Source organism: Crocuta crocuta, unplaced genomic scaffold, assembly GCF_008692635.1.
Source record: "Crocuta crocuta isolate KB4526 unplaced genomic scaffold, BGI_CrCroc_1.0 scaffold140, whole genome shotgun sequence".
NCBI classification, from domain to species: domain Eukaryota; kingdom Metazoa; phylum Chordata; class Mammalia; order Carnivora; family Hyaenidae; genus Crocuta; species Crocuta crocuta.
In genome coordinates, this window is record NW_027527775.1 from 8,376,613 (window position 1) to 8,401,866 (window position 25,254).

At 42.3% G+C, this 25,254-nt stretch overlaps 1 long non-coding RNA gene across 1 annotated transcript in view; it reads right to left on the reverse strand.

Annotated features, from left to right (window-relative positions):
• The window catches only part of LOC144239393 (uncharacterized), a 67,500-nt gene that overhangs the window by 13,080 nt on the left and 29,166 nt on the right, over positions 1-25,254 (reverse strand). The window contains exon 2 of the long non-coding RNA XR_013337418.1: positions 15,968-16,124. This is a non-coding gene — a long non-coding RNA (uncharacterized LOC144239393). The remainder of the gene's footprint in view (positions 1-15,967; positions 16,125-25,254) is intronic.

Sequence of the window (25,254 nt, forward strand, 5' to 3'; positions counted from 1 at the left end):
ACTTGGTATTTTGAGCACCATTTTACTAATCTTCAGCCGGTGAGGAGGAGGGTAAGCGAGAAGGAAAGGAGAAATATGGCCATGGTCTAACAGGAAAGGAGATTATTAGAGAAAAGCCTATTTAAAACTAGTGAAGGAAGTGAGCTGACCTACTGGCTTCCCTCTTTAAGAGAAAAACCAGGTGCCTTAATCTTCCAGAAATCGGAATGTTATGACTTTTCTACACAGATGGGGTGTAAGGCAGGAATGGACATGACGACGTACTTTCAATGTGACTCACTCTTCTTTTGAAGCTGGGTGTTCCCAGGAAGTACTTTTCCAGAGGGTCTGTTCTGAATGGACAGAGCAGGCAGCATTATGGCATGGAAGCAACGTCCAAAATTTTCAGAGATGCTGGAGAGATACGATATCATGATGCCTCTGTTTGGCTTTTAAAAACATGAAGTAGACCAAATTTTTAACAGTCATTTTGTGTAAAAGTCGTGGTTAGCAACGGCCCCTCTGGCGGTCAGGAATATAAGAAAAATTAGAAAAAACCAAGCATGTCATGTTTTAGCAAATGGAAAAGACAACGATGCTATTTGCAAACTAAAAAATGTATATGTTTTCATCTCGGGGATCAAGTCCTTTGGATAAAGCTCTGTTGCCACCCAATTAAAAGCAGAAAACATTTGATTGGGTCGCGAGCCCATTGCTTCCTGCGTGCCTGCCAGTCTGGGAAAAGAGCTGTCGCTGTGCAGAATCATCAATAGGACCATAAAGGGCATTCCTTGCAGAGTCGTTTGCAGTCCCTGGTTGATGTTAAATGAGGCATTTGCTTTGTCGTAAATTGAAAAATGTATCTTCCATCCTTCCCTCATTCCGCCCACGAATGCAGCCTCTGCATTTCTTAGAACGCAGGGAACACACATTCTTTCCACAGATCACCCTGCCCGGCGGAGGAGATGCAAAGACTCATTCAGCCAACAAGCAGCTGTGGGCATCAACTCTGGATGAGGCACGATGGCACACAAGGTGGTGAGACAGAGAAGGCCCGCGAGAGGCTCGGTCCTGGAGGAACTCACCGGCCGTCACAGCAAATTAAAACTTCATCTTTGTGCACCTGGGTGGCTCAGTCGGTTAAGTGTCCGACTTCGGCTCAGGTCATGATCTCACGGTTCTGGGTTCGAGCCCCGCATCGGGCTCTCTGCTGACACCTCAGAGTCTGGAGCCTGCTTTGGAATCTGTGTCTCCCTCTATCTCTGCCCCTCCCTGCTCATGCTCCGTCTCTGTCTCTCAAAAACAAAGAAACGTTAAAAAAAACAAAAAAACTTTACCTTTGGGTCAATGGTTCTCAACTGTGGCTAGTCATTAACATCAGGTGAGGGGAACTTAAATATTAGACCAAACCTCCATTTCCACTAAATCAGAATTTCAGGGACTGGGGCAAGGGCATCGATATGTTTTTTAAAGGGGCGCCTGGGTGGTTCAGTCGGTTAAGCGTCCAACTTTGGCTCAGGTCATGATCTCGCAGTCTGTGAGTTCGAGCCCCGTGCAGGGCTCTGTGCTGACAGCTCAGAGCCTGGAGCCTGCTTCGGATTCTGTGTCTCCCTCTCTCTCTGACCCTCCCCTGCTCCTGCTCTGTCTCTCTCTCAAAAAATGAATAAACACTGAAAAGAAAAAAATTAAAGCAATCCCCGTGATTCTCCTGTTTAGCCAGGGTTAGAAAGGACAGATTTCGGCAAAGGGGAGCCAGGGTGCAGGATGTGACACAAATAAAACCATTCGGGGTGCACCGGTCACAGATACACTTGAGAAAGTTCTAAAGGAGCTGGAGGGTGAGCCGTAGATGCGTAGCCAGAGGGACAAGAGTGAGGACAGTGCTTCTCTGATGCGCATGTGCCCACGAATCACACCCGGAGAGCTTGTCGAAGAGCTGATTGCACAGGCCTGAGGCAGGGCCCGAGATGCTACCTTTCCACTCCTGGGTGACACTCCGGGTGACGCTGGGAATGTTGCCCTCTGGCCACACCTCGAGCACCCAGGACAAGAGGCACTCAAGGCCTCATAAGAGGCAGTGTGCGCGGGGACAGGGACAGCCAGGATAGCTCCAGATTTCTTGGCGTGGTGACCGAGTAGAAACTGTAAAAGGAAAACTTGTTACCTGGCAAGAGCCAGACTTGCCTAAGAAATATCAAAGCCATCTTCCATCACCACTGACTCTGAGCCAAAAAGGACAAGCACCTGGAGCGACACCCATGACCTAACGGGAGTCTGGGGCTTCTTTGTCGCTAGTTGTCTTGTTCGCTTTTTGTTGAAGTGTAGTTGACCAGAAATGTTCCGTTAGCTTCGGGTGCACAACACAGTGATTTGACACTGGTGTTATGCTGTCCTCACCGCAAGTGCAGCCACCCTCCGTAAGGGGCTTGTTTTCATTGTCTGCAGACTTGTCAACTCACTTTGGCCATTCCGGAGTAACAGCTTTCTCTCTTTTTTTTTTTTTAAGTTTATTTGTTTGTTTTGAGAGGTAGGGGGAGGGGCAAAGAGAAGGAGAGAGAGCATCCCAAGCAGGCTCCAAGCTGAATCCTTCGGTGGAGAGCCTGATGTGGGGGGTCAACTCACAAACCCCTCAGATCATGGCCTGAGCCAAAATCAAGACTGGAACACTTCACCGGCTGAGCCACCCAGGCATCCCCAACAGTCTTCGATTCTTAATTACAATAATCATTGCAAACTCCCCATTTTCAGCACTTAAAAAGCACTAATTTTTCCCTGTCAGGGAACTATATTTTTAAAAAGCTCTATTGGTCGTTCACAGCGTCATACTGCTCGGAAGACAGGGAACACAGGCGTGGGTAGGGGGTGTGGAGGGCTGGGAAAATGAGTTCAGCTTGGCTAGGTTAAAATCTGTGGTGTCTTTTGATGGACAGGTTCAGGGAGCCATGGACACACACATGGATACACACAGGGCAGGTGTGGGCTGCAGAAAGGGATTGAGAGCCATCAGGAGGCGCGTGGTAGCCGGACCCATGAGAACGTGTGAGATCACCCCTGGAGGTGGGGGGAGGGGCTGAAGATGAGCCAGCAAAGGACACCCACGACCGGTTTGGGAGTAACTTCTCCTCAGTATGGAATTTTCCTGGCTGGCCCTTTTGTCCCTCCTAGAAGACCTTATACAGCTCTTCACACACGGTTGCCCATCTGTGGAGGGTGCATGCGCATGGGGCAGAGCTACCACACACGTTCCAGAACCACACTGCCCCTCCTTCCACTGGGTGCTGAGACAGACTGATTTGTCTTCTTTCCTCAAGTTGAATTTTCATTCAGAGACCTAAATTCCCATTTTCTAGATTGGCTTTTGTCTGTTCTGCAATTCCTAGTCCCTAAGTGCCTAAATGTGTCCGAGGGTGTCTGGGCCCTAGAGGACCCTGGTCCCATGCAAGTCAGTGGAGACACATGCAGGATCCCAGTGCCAGATGCATTAAACACTTAGCTTTGGCGTTGCCTGCCTCGTCGCTTAATAATAAAGCCACTGAAGCCCTCAGTCTTGCTGTGAAGTGGTAAAGGAAGGGGGACGAGGAAAGACTTGAATTTCTAAGACAACTGGAGTTGATGAGAGGCCGGGAGAACAGAGGAAAGGAAGAGGATCTGCTAACAGAGTGACCGAGGTCATGGTCACCAATCTGCCCCCACAGTCATTCAAAAAGCAAACACTATGGGAGAAAAAAAGCAAAGCAAAACATCAGTAATAAACGCCCCACCTCAACCCAACATCACCAACTACAAACTCCCAACGGTGGCATGGTCTCCACATTTATTAGGTTAGGTTACATTTTAGCTTCTGGTGAAGGTGGCTTTGATTTTCATGAGCTTTGACCTTGGGGTTACTGGGCAGAAGGGTCGTCTAAGAAAGTCTTCTGAGGCTCTGTCTCCCGGAGCAGAGCTTCTAGGCTGAGTCCCTACACCCTTAGATTCTGTAAAGGAAGAACCCGCAGGAGTCTGGCATGGTGGGGGTGAGGTCAGCACCTTAAATTTTCATTGACTCATGGCAAGGCTGTGGGCTAACAAAAAATCTCAAGATTCCATGATCTTGACTGGATTTTTATCAACTCATTACAGAATTCTGAACATCTCATGTTCATCAAAACATCCGATGGGCACCTATTGATACAGTCACTGAGTAAAAGTGGAAAAAGTAAATTGTGAATGAATTCACGTTCCTTGGAAAGAAACTCTTACAAACACGGTTTCCATGATGGGGGCAGGGCGGGGAGATGAGTGTGAAGCTTTTGGGCGGGGACACGTTAGAACGTGAGTTTTGAATGGCCGGTGTTCCAGACCTTCATATGAGTGGCCAATATGATATAACAATTAATGCAGATGATATTTACTATTCAAGTCAGACAATAACCTGCTGGTCTCTCCCAGTGTAATTGAGGAAGACACGTATCTGTCAGAGTTTTAAAAATCACTTACACTTCTCCAAGGGGTTGCTATGAAGCCAGTTAATTTCACGGATGACGCCTCTGAAGAAACACTGGGGTAGGTAAGGGAGACAGAAAACTGTGGATTTTGTGACTGTTCACTTTTAGAATCGTGTAGCCAAAGGGTAATGCTGTTGTATCACGCTTTTCACATCACCCTAGATGTGGGCAGGAAGGGCTGGCTAAGGAAATTAAATATTCACTCACAGACATAGGAGGTAACATCTTCACCCTCATCCTTTGTTTTTTAAACCCCATGACAAATTGATCAGTTCATTTTTATATACTCCAACCCCCTGGATGGGTTGTGTGGTTATAGAATTTGTGCTCACGCATGGAGATTATTTTATGAATTTTGTGTCAGTACACATCTTGGTTTAATAATAACAAGCCCCTCCTGGAGACAGCTACGGACATATGAGCACAGCACGGTCAGGGTGTGGAGTCTCCTGCGGGTGCTATTCTGTGTTTTATTTTATGAGAAAACATGACAAAAAATTAAATAGCAAATAGATCTTCAATCCTCATTAGTAGACATAAACGTTTGGTAAAATGCCCACCATGCATTAGGTTAACAAATTAAACCACTGAATTTCAAACAGACTAAATGTATATAATTTAAGTTGGAAGGAAAGTAGTTTACAAAAGGGTCACCAGGAGAAAACAACCGATAAAGGAATTTTTGGCATGGAGACGTTCTGAGTCACCGTTTTGGGGCCGGCCTCAGGAATACAGCTGAGCGGACAGCATCCACCTAGGAGATATTTTTGGTTCATCTCATTGTGAGATCAGGCTCAGGCACTACCATTTACCTCTCCACTCACATGCAGCTGGGCTGATAAATGCCTTTCCTAACTTAAGTCCCTATCTGTAAAGAAGGGTCAGTTCCTTTTCAGGGCAGGTCATTTTCCTCTTGCGCATATGGAGGGTGGGACGCCATATGACACTCTGTGCTCCAGGAGATCAGAACTTGCCCAGGGTTTTAGAGAACAGGGAGATGCAGAAGCAGGAGAGCCTTCAGAGATGAGTCACAAAGCTGACGTTCTAACCCTGGAGGCCAAGGAAAAGCCAAATGAACTAGAACTACTTAACCCCAAGAAGACTGGATTTTGAATATGATAAATAACCATTCACATTTGGAAACAGTAACGATTCCCGTGGAGACAGGTGCATCACACGGGAGTTAGGAAGAATCCCCAAATAATTATATGAGAAACAAAAAAGGGAATTGAGCATTTGGGTGCTAGTGTGGGATATTACGTTATTACCTGTTAAGATAAAAAGAGCAATCTGACTGGTAAAAGGAGGACTTCTTATTCTCCCAACCGATGATGCCACAGCATCGACTATTACTCACGATGAATCACCACCCACGCTAAGTTAACACCCCCACATGCTGAGGTGATTTCTAGGCAGAAGGGGGATCTCATGGCTAGTTGAGAACATTTACTATTGGTAAAGAGATCCTCAAAGAGGAAGAAGAAAGGTGTATTTTCATGATCATATTCTTTTAAGGAGGGTGTAGCCCATGGGACTCCTCGGATAAAAATAGCCCCTTTTGGCAGCTTTTGCTACATTTTTAAGGAAGTGATAGTTCTCAAAGAGCCTGCCTGGTGAAAGCATTTCTTACTGATCTGTTTGTGTGTGTGAAGTGATTCCCTCTGACGACCAGAAACTCTCTCGAGGTGTTTGCGTAGGAGCAGGAAATGTCTTGAGTGCAGAGGCTGCCCACGGCCAGAGGACCGGCCAGGTTCTGAGTCCGGTGAAGGTCAGAGCCGATGCACGCTCACGTCCATTGTGGACTCTTGCAGCATTCTCTTTGAATGAAGAATTGCTCAGTTGAGAGGATTTAAACGTTGATTGGATTATAATGGAAGAAAAGAAGCATGATGCCAAGAACGGTATTTTTGTGTTTTTGTTTTGCTGACAATAAACACTAGTCTAGTAATCAGCCATGACAGAAAGATGCTTCAAGCTGCCTCCAGAGGGGGGTTTTTCCATCAGATTCTAAATTACATTCTTTATTGGAGTAGAAGAAAACGCTTTATTTTATTTATTTTTATTTATTTCTAGGAGAGAGAGAGAGAGAGAGAGACAGCGTGAGCAGAGGAGGGTCAGAGAGAGAGGGAGTGACAGACTCTGAAACAGGCTCCAGGCTCTGAGCTGGCAGTCAGCACAGAGCCCGACGCGGGGCTCGAACCCATGAACCGCGAGATCATGACCTGAGCGAAAGTCGGACGCTTAACCGACTAAGCCACCCAGGCGCCCCTGAAGAAAACGCTTTAAATAGCCCTCGGTGCCGCGGCAAGTGGGTGAGCCTATGCCCTTGTCTTGATTTTCACCTACTGAAAGGCTCCTCACCATCAGGCCAGCAGATGCGAGGGCCTGAGCTCATTGCCCTGGTGTTTGTGAGTGACATCCGTCATGCATGGGATAATTATGAACGCAGAGCTAAAAATCCTTCTCAAGCTCTTTTGTATGCCATTAGATTCCAAGTGCTTTTCCAGTCTCTCTGTGAGAATAATTGTTTTTGTAGAAAACCAACTGGCATCTGTGTGGTGAAGCCACAGTAAACGTCGTGTAGGAAGGGTGCTGTCAGACCTCTCTCACCGGCCCATGTTTCTCGGGACCCAGAGCTGGCTGGAGTGGGTTAAGTGAATGAAGCAAATGGTCTCATTCCAGAAAGGGGAATGAAAATCTATTCTTATGTGCTAGGTTGGCCGAGTCCCAGCTCTGGGTGGCGAGTGCACACCTCTGTAAGGTGGTCTAATGTAGTGGGTAAGATCATAGCCTTTGGCCCCAGTAGGTTTGGATGCATATTCCCTTTGGCATCACACAAACCTGGGTCTGATTAGCAGCTTTCCCCTTACTACTCTGTGGCCTTGGGCAAATTCCTTCACTTCCGTGACCCCCGTTTCTTCATCTGGACAACTAGGTGCATAGCGCCTAATTTATGGGGGTGATGTAAGCATTAAGTGGGATAATGTTGAAAAATGAGTTTAGAAGTGCTTCGTGCATGCTTGTTTGTTAAATATTCCAATTAATGTCGTCAGAGGGGAGGATGAGCGGTGAGTCACCCCACAGGATTTAACCAATAGCCACTCATGTTCATTCCCCTTTTAGGGTGCCTTCAGTGCAAAGGGTAGAAAGCCCCACACTACCACATTTCCCAGATTCTTTCAGCTAGAAAATTGCTTCCTTTCATGAGATTTACTTGTGTGATATTTACAAGGAGGAAGTGAGATAGTGACCATTTTCATGCTGCCTTTAGCTATTTGCTACAGGCAAGCAAGGTCAAGGGATGGTGGAATTTTCTGGAGTACCTGTCCAGCTTTGTGGGCAAGGAGAAGCACTGACCCTGCCTTTCAGATCCCTGTTTCTTCAGCCTTAGATTGCAGTTATAGTGTCATGTTCTTGAACTCAATAGATTCTAGAACAGCCTCCTGATTGCCTACTTTCTTGATTTTAGGAGAGGGAGCCGCTCATTGGTAGTTCTTTGGCATTCGAGGAGTTTCTCCTGGAGGCTCATCGAAAATGCCATTTCTCTGGCTTTCCCACCGTTTCCCTTATTAAATCCATTTGGACCCTGTTTCAGGCACCAAATCCTAACTTAAAAAGTAAACTAGTCCCATCAGGGAATGAAGATAGAAAGTAAAAGGAAAGGCCGTGTTGGGAAAGAGAAGGTTCAAGCAGTAAGAAGAAATACTTCTTCTTATTCTTTTTTTTTTTTTTTCATAAGTAGGCTCCACAACCACAGTGGAGCCCAAGGTGGAGCCTGAATTCACAACCCTGAGATCAAGACCTGAGCTGAGATCAGTAGTCAGATGCTTAACAGACTGAGCCACTCAAGTGCCACAGAAAGAAATACTTTTAACTGACTGATAAAGTAACAACCACAGTTGAGGAAGAGTCCACACAGAACACGAAAACCTTAAGAAGGGAAGAGTAAAACTGCCCTGAGGTCGGGGGTTAAGGCCTTAATGTTATTAGGTAGACATTAAGGATCATACTGATCCCATAGGAACTTGAACAAACTTCAAATGCCTGGTCATCAGATTTGGGTAAACAGTGTGGGTCACCAAGACTCCCTTTGACTAGAGCCTTTGAATGATATATAGAATCTTTTCACTAGCCACTTACTCTACTAAGGAAGTGTAAGAAACAGCTTCTCTCAGAGAATTATCCCATAAATGGTTTGAATAATGAAGTTTGATGGAAAAAGATCACTTTGGTTGCTGTCTTGATTAAACTGGAAAATATATCGACTCTAGAAGCATCCCACGGCTGGGAAGTCATTACTTGTTGGTGCTTTCCTACCTGAGGCTTGATGATTAAGCCGCCATTCCCCCGGGGCCGTGTTCCTATTTCAGAAGCTGATCTGTCACGAGCATAAAGGGGATTAAGTATTACAGAGGCATTCTCGGCTATTAAGCATAACACGCTGTTCTGATGATGTTTGCATTCAACCGTGGCTTGGAATAATCATGGATCTAAGAGCCCTTAAGAAAAGTCTCTCATTAGCGCATTTATCCACAGGTGTCTAGAGATAACAACTCTTAGAGAAATGTCAGCACGCTAACTGGTCTTCAGCTAACACTAGTTTATCAGCAAGGGTGCTGTGAAAAAGGCACTTGAGTGTAAAAAGCAACCATTTCCCTGGCAATCTGTCATGGGTAACAAATTGTGACCATTCTGCCTCCTCTTCATACAAGATACTGGCGACAGAGTTTCCAAGAAGGTTTCATGTGCCTGACCTTAAAAACCACAAAGGCTGTAATGAGGCTACAGCTTCCCCATCACAGCTGGAATCTCTTTTGGAAAAGGCTTTCACTCCCATCTTGTTGGACGAGCATCGCCAACGGATACAGACAGAAAACTAGGCATCGGTACAAGAAAGGATAAAGTTGGATGGATTTCTTGATGTGGGAGACTAAAAATAGCACAGAGCTATTTGTCCCTTGCAGCTTATGGCCATCAAGGGGGTGAAACCTATTGCCCCACCCCTTCCAGCTGGGTGGCCTTGGGGCTGGTTTTGACCAATAAAATGTTGGAGAGGATAATGTTGCACAATTTCCAAGCCTAGGCCACAGAAGGTCTTGCACCTTCTGTTCTGGTCCCCCCTGAAATGCCAGCACTGCTGCGTGAAGAAGCCTGGGCTAGCGCCCTACAGAATGAAACTGTGCAGAACAGAGATGACCCAACCAGCTGGGACTCCTTAGACCACCCAGCCCCCAGCTGCCCCCCAAGACTGCAGCCTCTTCTGAGTGACTCCAGGCCACACAGGCAAAAGTTACCTACCCCCGTTGACCTCAGCCCACATTACTGACCTGCAAAATCATGAGTAAATAAGATGGTTTTTATTTTAAGTCACTAAATTTTGAGTTGTTTGCTCCGTAGCAATAAATAACTATATTTAGGCTGACCAAGCCAAGGAGAGAGGGAGGGACGTACAGTGCTGTAGCTGCTGATGGGCAAGCCAAGAGTTAAAATGATCTTATATCTTCAAAGTGGACCCTGTAAGAACCATAATTAGCAATGTTTTTGCATGCCTTGGGACCAATATACTTCCCCACATAGAATCATATTCCTAAATGGCACCTTGGATACTGGTGAATTCAACTACTTTTTTTTTTAAGTTTATTTATTTATTTTGGGGCAACGGGGAGGGGCAGAGAAAGAGGGAAAGAGAGAGCATCCCAAGCAGGCTCTGGGCTGTCAATACAGAGCCTGACATGGGGCTTGATCTCAGGAACTGTGAGATCATGACCTGAATCAGATGCTCAATCGATTGAGCCACCCAGGTGCCCCTCAACTACTTATTTCAGAAATCCTCCTGGCCTAGGTTTTTCTTCAACATAGGTATTTACAAGTTGTGATAAAATAAAAAAATATATTTGGTCTTTGTCCCAGTTCTTGGCAGAGAGCTCTTCAACCCTTGGAGTTTCCTCAGTGATAGGAGTGTCTTTTGTCATTCATAAGGAACACTGTTTGAGCTTATATTAATGAAGTGATTTTTGGAAAGCCCCTCAGTAACCTAAGGGTGGAGCTGGTTTTGGAGGGGACAAACCATGTGACTAGAGGGTTAGAAATTTCAGTTCAAACCCTCCCCCCGCCTTCCACCACCAAAGCTCTCCTTGGAGAGAGAGAGAGGTGAGTTCAGTCACCAATGGCCAATGATTAAACCAATTGTGCATATGTAATAAAGTTTCTATAAAACCTGAGAAGGGCTGAGTGGGGCCAGGAGAAGGTTTCCAGTGCATCCAGATTGTAAACACGTGGAGATTCAGGGACAGTGATGCACTCAGGACATGGAAGCTCCAGGCCCCTTCTCAGATACTTGGCCTTCTATAGCTCTTCATCTGGCTATTTCTGGGTTAGATCCTTTTAACCTAGAAGTAACCTAGAAATCTAATAAGTAAAGTATTTCTCTGAGTTCTGTAAGCTACTCCAGCAATTAATTGAACCAAAGGAGGGGGTTGTTGGAACTTTCGGTCTGTAGCCAGTCAGTGAGAAGCACAGGTGACAGCCTGGAGGGGCCAGCGTTGTAGGACCAGGCCCTTAACCTGTGGGATCAGACACTATCTCCAGGCGAGAAATGTCAGAATTGAGTTGATTGCTTATCAGTGTTGGAAAAACACACAACAGACAGGTCTTTGGACTCTTCATTCCTTCTGTGGTCAACTGTTTCCAAATATCTGTCCATATTGCTGGTAATTCAGGTCTCTCATCTTCTATTCTTTTGAACTTGAAGATACTTTACAGTCATAACCATTATCTTACCTATTCCATCTGTTAAAAGAATTAGCCATGCCTCCCTACATCATGTTGTATATGCATCTGGTGAACATGTGCCATGCAAATTATTAATGGCGGAAGAGGCAGGAGTGACCCACATATACACATCGCTAACATGGATGACACTTTTGGAATTAATGAATGCTAACCCCATAGCACAGAACACCTAAGTTATGTGAATATTTTGGTGTGGACATGAAGTGGTGATGAAAGCAGGGAGGAAGAACAACGATGGGACACTATATTTGTTTCATACGCCATGTAACAAGGCACCATAGACTTGGTGTCTTAAAACAACACATTCATTATCTCGCAGTTTCTGTGAGACAAAACCCCAAGGATGGCGTATCTGGTTCTCTGCTCAGCACCACACTAGGCTGTGTGATGGAGAGGGATTCTAATCTGGAGGCCTCACTGGAGTATAATCCTCTTTCAGGCTGATTCAGATTGTCGTTGGAATTAATTTCTGGGTGACTATATAACTGAAGGCCCATTCTTTTCCCGGCTGGCTATCAGATGGAGGCTGCTGGCCTCCTGGAGGCCATGAACAAGCAGTTCCTTAACATTAGAGTTACCTCAACATGGCTTCTTATTGCATCAAGCCAGCAAGGAGGAGCTCTCTAGTGCACGGTAGCAAGACGGAGCCTCAAACACATATAACCTGATACAATCGTGGAAGTGACATCCCACCACTTTTGCCACATCCTATTGGGTAGCAGTGCCAATGGATCCTGGATAGAAGCAAGTGCCAGGCACCACCTATATTCAACAATAGAGGATTATAAAAGGTATGGACATAGGGGTGATCCTAGGGTCCGTCCATCATAGGCATGGAGTTTTCCAGAAGGACTTCTATAGGACTCAGGCCTGTATATTTTTTTAAAGATGGAAAATAATGAAAGGGAGATGTGAGATGACCCAGAGGGCCAGACTGAAGAATGGTGGGAAATAACCTTGACTGATGTATTAATTCATATTGCATTCCCCTAGGAATGCAACAGGCTTAAACCAAATGGTGTGTTAAACCGGATGCACCCTGGTTCACAAAAACTGAGTATCGAATTTTCAGGAATTTTTGCAAGTGAGTTTTAAAATACAGCCATTATTATTATTTATTTTTTATTTTAATTTTTGGGTTTTTTTTATTTTGAGAGAGAGGGCACGTGAGTGTGTGAGAGAGGCCAGGGTGGGGGGGCCGCTCCCCANCAGAGCAAAGCCTGATGCAGGGCTTGATTCCCATGACCCTGGGATCATGATCTGACCTGAAACCAAGAGTCAGATGCTCAACTGACTGAGCCCCCAGGCACCCCAATACAACCATTATTAAAATTAAGTAGTATAGATGTACAATTATATTATAAACAAAGGTAATAAATACACAAAAGTCCTCACATCCTAATTATTTTAGTACATCTGCCATCATCTGTGCTCCGGTGATTATTCGCATCTAGTTTATTTTCTAGTTAGAATTCTATATACCAGTGTGGTCTTACATCTTTTCATCTTTGCATTCAGGGACATCACATTGGTAGCTTGAAATCAGCTTCAGTGGGAGAACTTATACAACAGATAATAGCAAATGCTCAAAACCTGGCCTTTTTCCCCCTGCGGAGCTGAGAGTTATCATTTACTAATACTTCAAGCCCACAAGTTGGTTTATTTTGATTCCTCATGCATCAAGAAATCTGGCACAAGTAGTGGCTACTGTTAGCTCAATGGCCCAAAGATGTCAGTTCTCTGTGAACTCTTGGGTTTTCCTTCATGGTTCCAAGAAGCCTCTGCAGTTCTTAACATCATGTTCAGATTCTAAGCAGGAAGAAGAAAGGAATAAAGCGGAAGAAGTAGTACCCATACTTATGAAAGCAGATATTTCCAAGAAGACTTTTGAGATTCAAGGAGGGATAGGGACGTAGAGGTTGTTTAGCTGAGCACAATGCCTTTCTTTCCCCAACAAAATGGGGTTTCTGTTAGTAAATGCAATGGAGAGAATCGATTTTAGGTAAATGAAGGTCAGTCTGCCACAAGTTGGGCTGTTGAATGGATAGATTGTGTAATGCTTTATCATTTTCATGTATACACGCATTCTTTCCTTGGGCAAGCTCCCACTCAATCCATTTTACCCCAGAACTTCAGTCCCATACTGTGAAGGATTTTGAAAACTAGCTTTTTATAATGAGCTCTTCTTAAAAATCCAACAAAAATTGGACAGACAGACAAAATATCAAAAATGTGAAGGCAGTAGAATGAAGACCAGAGGACATGTATTAACACTTTGCTCTATTTTTGCACCAAGACTTGATATTTATAGCTTAGTCTCTCACAGTTACTTCCTGCTGGTAGAATCGAGGCCAGTGGTTTGATGCAATCGCCCTGGGGAGTTCGCATTTGCTTCCTGAAATTTGTTCTATGTAGTTCATAGTTCACGGTAATTACCTAAGTCTCATTTCAATGTTGGCCTTACCAAGTTCTGCTTATTCTGTGGATTAGATAGGGCTCATTCCTTGGCCACCTGTAATTAGAAACCTAGATCCCTGAGCAACTGACAACATCAGTTGTCTTTACAAAAACAGCAAGGTGAAAAAGAAAGTAAACTTTGTTTTCCATGGATCCTTACTTTCCCTACTACAAAACAATCTTTTAAAAATCTACTTTTAAAATGGTAAAGCTGCGTTATATCCCTAAAGTATTGGGCTTAAGAGCTTAATCTCTTAACCACTGAATTACATTGCCTTTCAAATTAGTGCATAAAGTGCCAGTTATTTATAATTATGCAATAGTCCATTGAATAATAAAACTGGGCACCTGGGTGGCTCAGGTTAAGCGTCCAACTTCAGCTCGGGTCATGATCTTGTGGTCTAGGAGTTTGAGCCCCGCATTGGGCTCTGTTGTTGTCATGACAGCTTAAAGCCTGGAACCTGCTTCAGATTCTGTGTCTTCCTCTCTCCCTGCCCCTCCCCCACTTGCACTCAGTCTGTTTCTCAAAAAATAGATATTAAAAAATTAAAAAAAAATAGTTCACTGAATGAACTGAATATATTTACCAGTTCCCTCTTGATGGATTTGAGGTTGTTTGCTTTTTTGCTAGTGCAAATAATGCTTCAATGAATAAACTTGTATAAGTGTGTATCAACCGTAGTTTCTTTTTTTCTGCATTCTTGATGCTTTGGCATCAGGGGCCTTACTGACTGGGGAGAGCCAACTCTCGGAGCAAATAGCCCCTTTGTGAGTGTGCTTTTCATTTGCAAGCCAAACAGTCCAGAGTCTATGTCACCCAACCAGGTCCTTTCTTGAGCTTTTGTATTCCCAGGCTGCTACCCATCCACCCTAAGCATGCGGGGCCAAGTGTTAGACAACTAGGGGCGGAAGTGTTAGACAACTAGGGGCGGTCTCTATGCCCAGAGCCCACAGAAGTTTTTCAAACTCACTGATTCTAAATCTGTCTGTCCTGCTTACCTTGCCTCGCCCATTCTTTGCCTCAAAAACCACAACAGAGGGGCACCTGGGTGGCTCAGTCAGGTAAGCATCCCACTACGGCACAGGTCATGATCTCACGGTCCGTAGGTTTGAGCCCCGCATCGGGCTCTGTGCTGACAGCTTGGAGCCTGGAGCCCGCTTAGGATTCTGTGTCTCCCTCTCTCTCTGCCCCTCCTCCACTCATGTTCTCTCTCTCTCCCCCTCCCCACCAAAATAAATAAACTTAAAAACAAAACAACAACCAAAAATAACCACAATAGAGACTCTTGCTTATCTTAGCCCTCACTCCTTCTGTCTCTTGGCCGACCCTAGCGTCTCTCCATAGGACCCGGCATGGTGCAGGATGCCCCCTATCCAAAGTACCCAGGACTAAAACCTTTCTCCCTCACAGTCATATTCATATCTGCACGTCTTAGCATACCTGATAAAAGCAAAATGCTATTTTGCACATGGGTAAATTCCTAGAAGTGGAATTTCTGACTCAACAGGTAATGTGCATTTTTAGTGTCGATAGTTAACAGGTATGTCCAAATAGCCCCCCGAAGAAAGTATATCAGTTGACCATCTTACCAGTGATACATGATAGGCCATGCTGACAAAGCGCTATCCACTTACTGATTTGTCTATCATGACAAATTTTTATTATTTTAATTTGCATCCTCTCACTTTGAGTGAGACTGGGTGTCTTTCCATACATGTAAGTGCCATTTGTCTTCTTTTGCTGGGAATTTTGCTCCCCTTTTTTGCCCATTTTTTTCTATTGGGCTATTTGTCTTTTCCTTAATGGTTTGTAAGCAGTCTTTACTGCGGATACCGATAGTGTCCTATCAGTTTGTAGCAGCCCTTTGTGATACAGGTTCTAAAGACAAATGCAAAATCTTAAAAAGCAGCCTGGAAAAAAACCAGAGAGACTAATTACCCAAAAAAGAGCAAACACGGAACTGACAGCTGGCTTCTCAACCACAATAATGGAAGCCAGGGGACGATGGAATGATGAATTCAAACTACGGTCAAACCTTGGTTTGCAAGCATAATTCATTCCAGAAACACGCCTGTGATTCAAAGCACTCGTACATCAAAGTGAATTTCCCCATAGGAAATAATGGAAACTCAGAGGACCCGTTTCACAACCCAAAAATATTCATATAAAAATGATCACAATACTGTAATATAATTCAAAATAATAAAGGAAATACAAAGTGTAAAGAAAAATAGGCAAATTAACTTGCACTTACCTTTGAAAACCTTCATGGCTGGCGTGAGGGAGACCGGAGAGAGGAGGGTTATTGTGACGGACAACTTTCACCATCACGAATGGAATCACTGCTATCTATTGGCTCAATGGAATCTTTTTCTTTTGGTGCAACTTTCACAAGGAACCTATCCAATGACCTATAATGAAGCAAAGCTTTCGTAAGCTTACTCTTTTATGGAAAAGCAAAGGTCTGTCCAGAGGTTCTTTGAAGTGACAAAAAATACACTAGTGCCAGTTGTGGGTACCTTCCAACGTTCTAAAAAATCACTGATTTCTTTTAAAAATTTTTTAATGTTTATATTTATTTTTGAGACAGAGAGAGACAGAGCATGAGCAGGGGAGGGGCAAAAAGAGAGGGAGATAGAGAATCCGAAGCAGGCTCCAGGCTGTGAGCTGTCAGCACAGAGCTCGACATGGGGCTCAAACTTGTCAACCTCGAGGTCATGACCTGAGCCGAAGTTGGACACTCAACCGACTGAGCCACCCAGGCGCCCCCCAAATCACTAATTTCTGCCAAACACCATGGCCTGAGATAAGCATCTGAGCCTGGGAGATGATCACTCACAATCCCACAGTGAGAAAGAGAGAGAGAACCACTGACTCAGGTATGGTCATGTGACATTCGGCGTCATGTAGTACTACTATGGCAAGACATCACTCGTTTATCAAGTTCAAATTTATTAGAAATGTTCGCTCGTCTTGCAGAACACTCACAGAACAAATTACTCACAATCCAAGGTTTTACTGTACAGAAAGTAAATAACTGAACTCAGAATTCTAGATCCAATGCCAATACCATTCAGAAACAAAATAAAAACAAGCCATTATTTTTAACAGAAATGGAAACAATTCAGCAGCAGCAGACCTGAACTGAAGGAAATAAGAAAGGGAATTCTTTCAGGCAGAAGGAAAATGATCCTCAGCTTAAAGCTTAGAGATTCAGAAGAAGAACAACCTGAAAGGCAAATATATGGGTAAATCTGAATAAAAATGAAATACATAAAATAATAATTAAAATGTCTTAAGATGTTTAAGTATGTATAGAGTCAAAAGGCATGAAACCATGGTATAAAAGAACGAAGAATTAAATGGTGTTAAAATGTCCTAAGGTCATCGCCCTGGCAGAGAAGTGGCCGAGCAGCGGTTCACATTTGACTAAAGTGAAGGGTGAATATCATAATCTCTAGAGTAACTGATGAAAGATTAGTTTTCTGAAAAGTAGAATTAACAAATAGAGCAGAAAACTGGAGTAATACAAAGCATTTAATACAAAAGAACGCATGAAAGAAAAGGAAAGGAACATGAAATAGGTAGGAACTAGAGCGCCTAGGGAGGCTCAGTTGGTTAAACGTCCGATTTTTTATTTCGAGTCAGATCACGATCTCGCCCTGCGTAGGGCTCTGTGCTGATAGCATGGACCCTGCTTGTGATTCTCCCTCCCTCTCCCTGTGCCCTTTCCCCGCTCATGTTCTCTCTCTCTCTCTTTCTCAAAAATAAATAGTCCTAAAACAATAAAAGAATAGGTGGGACAAGTAGAAATTAATGTATATTAAAATCAAATGTATCAGTAATGATAGTAAATGTAAGGAGATTACTCCAATTAAAATACAAAGTTTATCAAGATAGATGAGGAAATACTCAAATTACATGCTGCTTATATGATATTAAATATAAAGATACTGGGATGTGAGATGCAAAAATATAGAAAAAAATATATACCAGGCAATCCTATTAGACAAAGTGCCGTATCAGACAAAATAGGCTTTAAAGAAAGAAGCATTATAAGTCAGAGGGGATATTTCAGAAAGAGAAATGTGCAATCAGGGAGACATAATAATTCTAAATGTGTATGCACTAATAGTGCACACACACATACATATATATGTATATATACATATATAGCAATTGACAGAACCGAAAGGAGAAATTGACAAAGAATCATTGTGGAAATTTTAATACTTCTCTCTCAGTCACCGATAGAAGCAGCTAACAACAACAACAATCAGTAATGAAACAGAAGATTTGAACAATATGCTGAACAGAATTGACCTAATCAAGATCTCACTCAACAACTGCAGGATTTATATTCTTTTCAGAAATATCTAGAACATTTACCACAATTGGGCCATAAAGTCATATCAAATTTAAGAATGAAATCATACAGAACTTCAGAATACCGTAGAGAAGAACATTAAGTCACAGGGAGATTTAATAACAACAAGAAAAGAAAATCCCTAAGCATTTGGACATGAAATGATATGTGTCTAAATAACTCATGGATTTAAGACGCATATATATATATATATATATATATNGACGCTTAACCGACTAAGCCACCCGGGCGCCCCTATATATATATTTTTTAAATGTATTCATTTATTGGTGAGCTTGGTGGCTCAGTCGGTCAAGTGTATGATTTGGGCTCAGGTCATGATCTCACAGCTTGTGGGTTTGAGCCCTGCGGCTTACAGCTCAGGGCCTGGAGGCTGCTTCAGGTTCTGTGCTTCCCTCTCTCTCTGACCCTCATGAGCTGGTGCTCTGTCTCTTTCTCTCTCAGAAATAAAGATTTTTAAAAAGTATGTATGTATGTACGTACGTATGTATGTATGTATTTACATTTGAGAGCTCAATCTCATGACCCTGGGATCATGACCTGAGCTGAAACCAAGAGTCAATGTTCAACTGACTGAACCACCCAGGTGCCCCAAGAAGAAGTTATAAGGAAAATTAAACATATTTTGAAAAGAATTACAATGTAAAATGTATCAACACTTGTGAGATGCAGAAAAGCTGTGTTTAAAAAAACATTCACAGTTTTAAATGTTTATATTAGCTGAAAATCCATGATCTAAGCTGATATACAGGAAGTTAGAGAAATAACAGAAAACTAAAGTGGAAGGAAGAAGTAGGGAGGAAGCGGGTAAAAGGGAATAATAAATATAAATGCAGAAATCAGTGCAACAGAAAACAATGTACATAGGATCAAAAAGCCAAAAGAAGGGGCGCCTGGGTGGCTTAGTCGGTTAAGCGACCGACTTTTGCTTAGGTCATGATCTCGCGGTTCGTGGGTTCGAGCCCTGCGTCGGGCTCTGTGCTGACTGCCAGCTCAGAGCCTAGGGCCTGTTTCAGAGTCTGTCACTCCCTCTCTCTCTGACCCTCCCCTGTTCAAGCTGTCTCTCTCTCTCTCTCTCCTAGAAATAAATAAAAAACATTTAAAAATTTATAAAAAAAAAGCCAAAAGAAGGGTCTTTAGAAAAATCTAATAATGTTGATAACCCCCTGGTGAGACTGATTAAGAAAAAGAGAAGGGAAAAATAAACAATATACGGAATTTTTCAAAGGAAATTGTAATATTCTATAGAGAAAAATAAAGAGATGAAAAAGAACAACATAGACAACTTATGCTAGGATTCCGGCCTGGATGGATTCTTTCAAGCCTCTTAGGGGTAAGGAAGATCAATCTAGCACAGGCTTTTTCAGAGAATAGAAAAAAAGGAAATAATTCCCACCTTAACACCAAAACCTGACTAGGACATTACCAAAAAAAAAGTATTGGCCAAGATCTCTTAGAAATAGAAATGCAAAAATTCTTTTTTAAAAAATATTTTAAAACTTTTGTTTATTTTTGAGAGACAGAGACAGCATGGATGGAGGAGGAGCAAAGAGAGAGGGAGACACAGAATCTGAAGCAGGGTCCAGGCTCTGAGCTGTCAGCACAGAGCCTGACACGGGGCTTGAACCCACAAACTGTGAGATCATGACCTGAGCCGAAGTCAGATGGTTAAGCGACTGAGCCACCCAGGTGCCCCAGCAAAAATTCTAAGCAATATATTGGAATTTGAAAATGAAATTCAGAAATACATAATATAGCTATCATGACCAAATTGGATTTATTTTAGTAAAATAAGGAAAATCAATGTAATTAATGACATTAGTAAAATAAAGGAGAAAAATCATACAATCATCTTAATAATGCAGAAATAGTATTAGATTAAATTTAACACCCAGTTAAAAACTCTTAGCAAAGTAAGAATAGTAGGTGTATTAATTATCTCTTACTGTAAACCAATTACTACAAAACTCTGTGTCTCAATATGACAATCAGCACTTATTATCTTTACATTTTCTATGGATCAGGAATTTGGAAAAGCTTAAGTTGGAATTCTCCCTCGGGATCTTTAATGAGGTCTTAATCAATGATGTTGGCTGGGGCTGCAGTCATATTGAAGAATAGCAGAATATGACACCCCAAAATAAGACTGTAGGAGTTCACGGCATGCCACCCCAAAATATGCTGCCTTGGTATAGTGATTACTGAGAGCTGTAGGCACTTGAAAAACAGCAAATGATGAGAGAGGCTTTCTCAGAACTTCCCTCAAATGCCTAAGGACAGATCCTCCAAAAGGAACTCATGGGTTGCAGATCCCCTCCCTGGAAGTATCATCCACCAGGGGGAACTGATTCCTGTCATAGAAGAGGAGACTTGAAGTCAACACCACACTCTCACACACTTTTCCACAAACTATCGCACCTCCTGCTTATTATGCGAAGGGCCCATTCATCTTCCCTAAAAACCGTTTCCTGTCCCTAAGAGGCCTACATCCCTTCTTCTCTTTCCCTATTAAGATGATATTTAAGCCTGAATTCCAAGCCAGCTTGAGAAGTTACCCATTATTTTCTGGGTACCTCCCGCATACGCATAAGGAATACATGATCATAAATTTCTACTTGTTTTTCTGTTTTTAATATGTCTTTTATTAAGGATCTCAGCTAGGAACTCTGACAGGTTGAGGACAAATTAGTTTTCTTCTCTGTCAATATCAAAATTTGATTGGGAGGCTCTGTTCCCAAGGTGTCTCACTCATGGTTAAGAAGTCCGTGTTGATTATTGGTGGAGGCATTCTTCTAATCATTATTATTGCATGTAAACCTCTTCTCATGGCTGCTTGAGTCTTCTCAGGAAGTAATGACTGGTTTATTCCAGGATGAGTGATTTCCAAGAGGTTAGGCGGAAACTGAAATGCTTTATGCCACTAATTTTGGAAATCACCCATTATTTCTGCCATATTCTATTGAACACACAAGCTAGCCATGATTCTGTAGGAGAATACTATACAAAGACTTGAATACCAAGAGAGAAGAAGAATTGGGGTTCATCTTAGAAGCTGGTTTCTGCAAAAGGGAACTTTCTTAATCTTACAGTATGTGTCTACAAAAATCCCATAGCAAATAGTATACCTGACAGTGAAATTATGGAACTTTAGTCCTGAAATTAGGACTGAGAAAAGGTTATATTAGGACTGGCTCAACAGGAAGACAAAAAAATGTCATTAATCATAGTTAATACAATATTACATAGATATTCCAAGTAATCTACAGAGGTACTTTCAGTATCCATGAGTGAATTAAGTAAGATCACTAGATACATGATCCATATATAAAAATTAATAGTTTTGCCAGCAATAAACAGTTAGTAATAATATTGAATATCCTCATTTAGAATAGTTAAAATAATTAATTACTTAGGAATAAATTTAAGGAAGATGTGCAAGACAGCTATATGGAAAACTACATTATTGAGAGAGGGGCACCTGGGTGGCTCAGTCAGTTAAAACGTACGACTCCTGATTTCAGCTCAGGTCATGATCTCACAGTTCATAGGTTCAACCAGCACATCAGCGCAGGGCCTGCATGGGATTCTCTATCTCCCTCTCTCTCTGCCCCTCCCCTGCTCGAGCTCTCTCCCTTGTTCTCAAAAACAAATAAATAAACATCTAAAAAGTATTTTAAAAGACATTACTGAAATTAAGGAAATTTAAAAATACTAGAATAAATGGAGTGAGAACATCCTATAAAGATGTCACTTCTCCTTGAATTGATACCTAGATTGAGTGCGATGCCCGTAGCTTTCTTTTGTATGTGACAGAATGAACAACCTGATTCTAAAATGATGTGGGAATGCAAAGGGATGAGAATAGCCAAATAATCTTGAAAAATGAGGTTGGAGAATGTATGCTACTGATATCAAGACTGTATTTAGCTACAGCAATTAATACAGCATGTAACTGGTGCAAGGATAAGTAGGTGAAATTGATTAACGGAGTCCAGAAAGAACTGTACATAAATGGACCCTATATTTATGACATAGGAACACTGCAGAGCAATAGGGAAAGGATAGTCTTTTCAATAAATGGTGTGGAGTCAACTGGATATCCATGCAGAAAAACTGAAACTTGAACCCTACCTTACCCCCCCACAAAAATCTATTTCAAGTAGACTGTATCTTTTAATGTGAATGGTAATGCAACACGTTTTCTAGAACATAGCAGAGTATCTTCATAACTCCGAAGTGAGCAAAGATTTCTTAAACAAGACACAAACCAAATATTAACGGTCAATTGCATTCATCACAGACGTCTCCGTAGAAGGGAAGGGCCACTAACACTGTAGACAAAGGTATTTGCAGCACATAAAAGTGAAAATTAACTCATATCCAGAATGCACAAATTATTGCTTACCTACGTTAGAAAAAAAAGATAGGTAACACAATAAACAAAAGAGCAAAAGAACTGAAAAGTCACTTTATAGAAGGAATATCCAAATAATATATAAATATTAACAGTTATATTCATTACGTAAACCACATATAACCAAAATATATATGAAAAGCATCTAGTCTTGTTAGTTATCACTCTTCACAAGGAAAATGATGGTAATGCTTTTTTAATATATTGATCTGGGTGGTGGTTACATGGGTGTGCTCACTCTGTGGCAATTTATAAAGATGCATACTTATAATTTATGCACTTGTCTGTATATTTGCTAAATTTCAATTAAAACATTATTTTAATAATAAGATCGCTTTCTAGTTAAAGGGGCTTTAGATGGCCTTGGTCCCACTCAGTACAAGAAGTGATGGAGGTCTCACAGTCCAGCCACGGGCACTCACTTTACCTGTCTCATATGGGAGGGCAGAAAAATGCTATGTCTCTGACTGTTTTCATGCAAATACATTGCATCCATAAGCCAGAAGCCTTCCCAGATTCTGGGGAAAATGATCACACTGGGAGCCCAACAGGTAGTGCATCTGACTGCTGGTCTCAGCCCGAATCCTCCTAGCTGGAGTAGTGCTGCAAGGAGACTGTCATTTAGTTCAGGGAGCACCAGGTTGATTTCATTTTTTTCAGGCTTTGTTGATTGCATTTCCATATCTCCACCTCACAGTGGTGGTTTGGGTCTTCAAAAATCAGATGAGCTCTCTGCACCCATTCCCAAGGCAAAGAGTGCAACCTCAGTGCTTTCAAAACAAAATTTTGCTCCACTTTGGTGGATGGGGGGTGGGGATAGACCCCAGGAAGTTAAAACAGTAGAGGATTAGTGTAATTGGTTTCTCTGCTAGTCAAAGAACTCCTTGGGGTTACTATTTAAATTCCTGCCATCACTTTTTTTTTAACCTTTTGGGTTGTAAATGAGGCACTTACAGATCTAGGTAGGCAACACAATGTGAGCTTCGGGGCCAGGGGAGAATGATGTACTTGCAAGCTACCTTTAAAATACAAACACAAAGCCCTGGGTGTGTCCTGCTGCTACTTTTAGAGAAGAGATAAAATTGCTACTTCTGGCTTCGGAAGTTCATTAATCAAGAAACTGAAACAAACAGAGAGCCCTGAGGCTTTTTGGGGGGAGAAGGCCTTGGGGGGAGGTGTTGGTCTCTCAAAACTTGGTAGCTTTCTCAGAGGATGCTCTTCTTTAATTGGATGTGGGAGGAGCATCTCAGAACTCAGATCTCCCCTTCTGTGAACCCAGGCCAGGCTGACCCTAGGGAGATGTGTGCGGGCTTTCCAGACCCCAAGAGCTACCTGACCAAAGGCCAGGAGCCCAGCCAGTACCAAGTAACCATGTGTATTGAGTTGCAAGACCAACCCCTTCTGTTCTCTTCTAAACTAGCAAAGGGTAGGTGAGGAGGGATTCATTTGGGTTAGCAACTTCGTACTTAAATTTAGGGACCAGTCTGTTTTTCCAATTTTATCCCGTATAGCTAAAGAGGAATTTTAGGATGGGGGGGAGGGGGAATACCTCATAAATAATTAAAATAACAACACAATAATCCCATTTACTTTCTCTCATGTTAAAAGATAAATGGAGACATATTAAATTTTTTAGGAGTTTATTTGAGCCAATATCAAATCGCATCGGATAGAACCAGCCGGAAGTGGTTAGAAGCCCATCACACACAGGACCTAGGGGCAAGACTTTTTATAGAGAAGATGGGAAGCAAAGCAAGGAAGTTATTTGATTGGCTACAGTTTAAGCAGTTGCCTTATTTGGAAAAGGTCTAGTTGGCAGTTTAGTCATTGGTTGTCCTTAGATTTAGATTTCTTAAACTTGAAGCATTTACAGACTTTGGCTTTAGTTTGCTTACATGAGCTGCTAAGGTATTAGAATCACCTCAGTCTAATGGTCTCCTTGTTCAATTAATGTAACACCCTGTTCTGAGTATTTAATGCCTAAGAGCTTTAGAGAGTGAATTATGAGGCTACTTCTAATATCTTGAGGTGCCGTCTTAATAAAATACCCAGAGAGAGTTAGTCATGAAGCAAATTGACAGCTCCTGATGCTGGAGGGCCAAACTGATTAGAGCATGTTTGCTTTCAAACAGCGTCTGTAATCAGAAGCAGGTTCTCTGCCCCAGACAGAGTAAAGGGGTATTTGGGCAATTTAGACACCAATCAAGCAGCTCATTTGGGATGATTCCAGCTGGCTTAGCCTTTCTTCATGATTCTATAACCTGAATATTTGTCTATGTTTGTACGTTTTAAAATCTAAAGATTCTTGAAATCCAAAGACATCCTTCCAAAATTAGTTTGGGCTTCAAAACACTTGAAGAAAATGCTGTTTTTTAAAAAAATACATTCTTAAAATTGGTCATAAATTCTTAGAATTTGAGATGAGCACACACACTCCCTATTCATATTTGCATTTTATGTTCTGAATAGTATACTTTGCATGAGCTCGCAGATACATAGGAAGTGGCTGACAAAGATTATGAAAATCAATGGTAATAACAACCAGACCAAAATCCTTAAGCATCAGAAAAGAAAAAAAAAAAAAAACATCCATCAGAATGACTTAGAGACTTTTAATGACACTGGACAGGTAGTTTTCATTTTTAGAGAAATAAAATAATTTCTTTTGTATAGATGCAAATTTAGACATTCCAGGAATGCAAATGACTTCATCCTTAGTACCTTGTTGACTTAAAAAGTG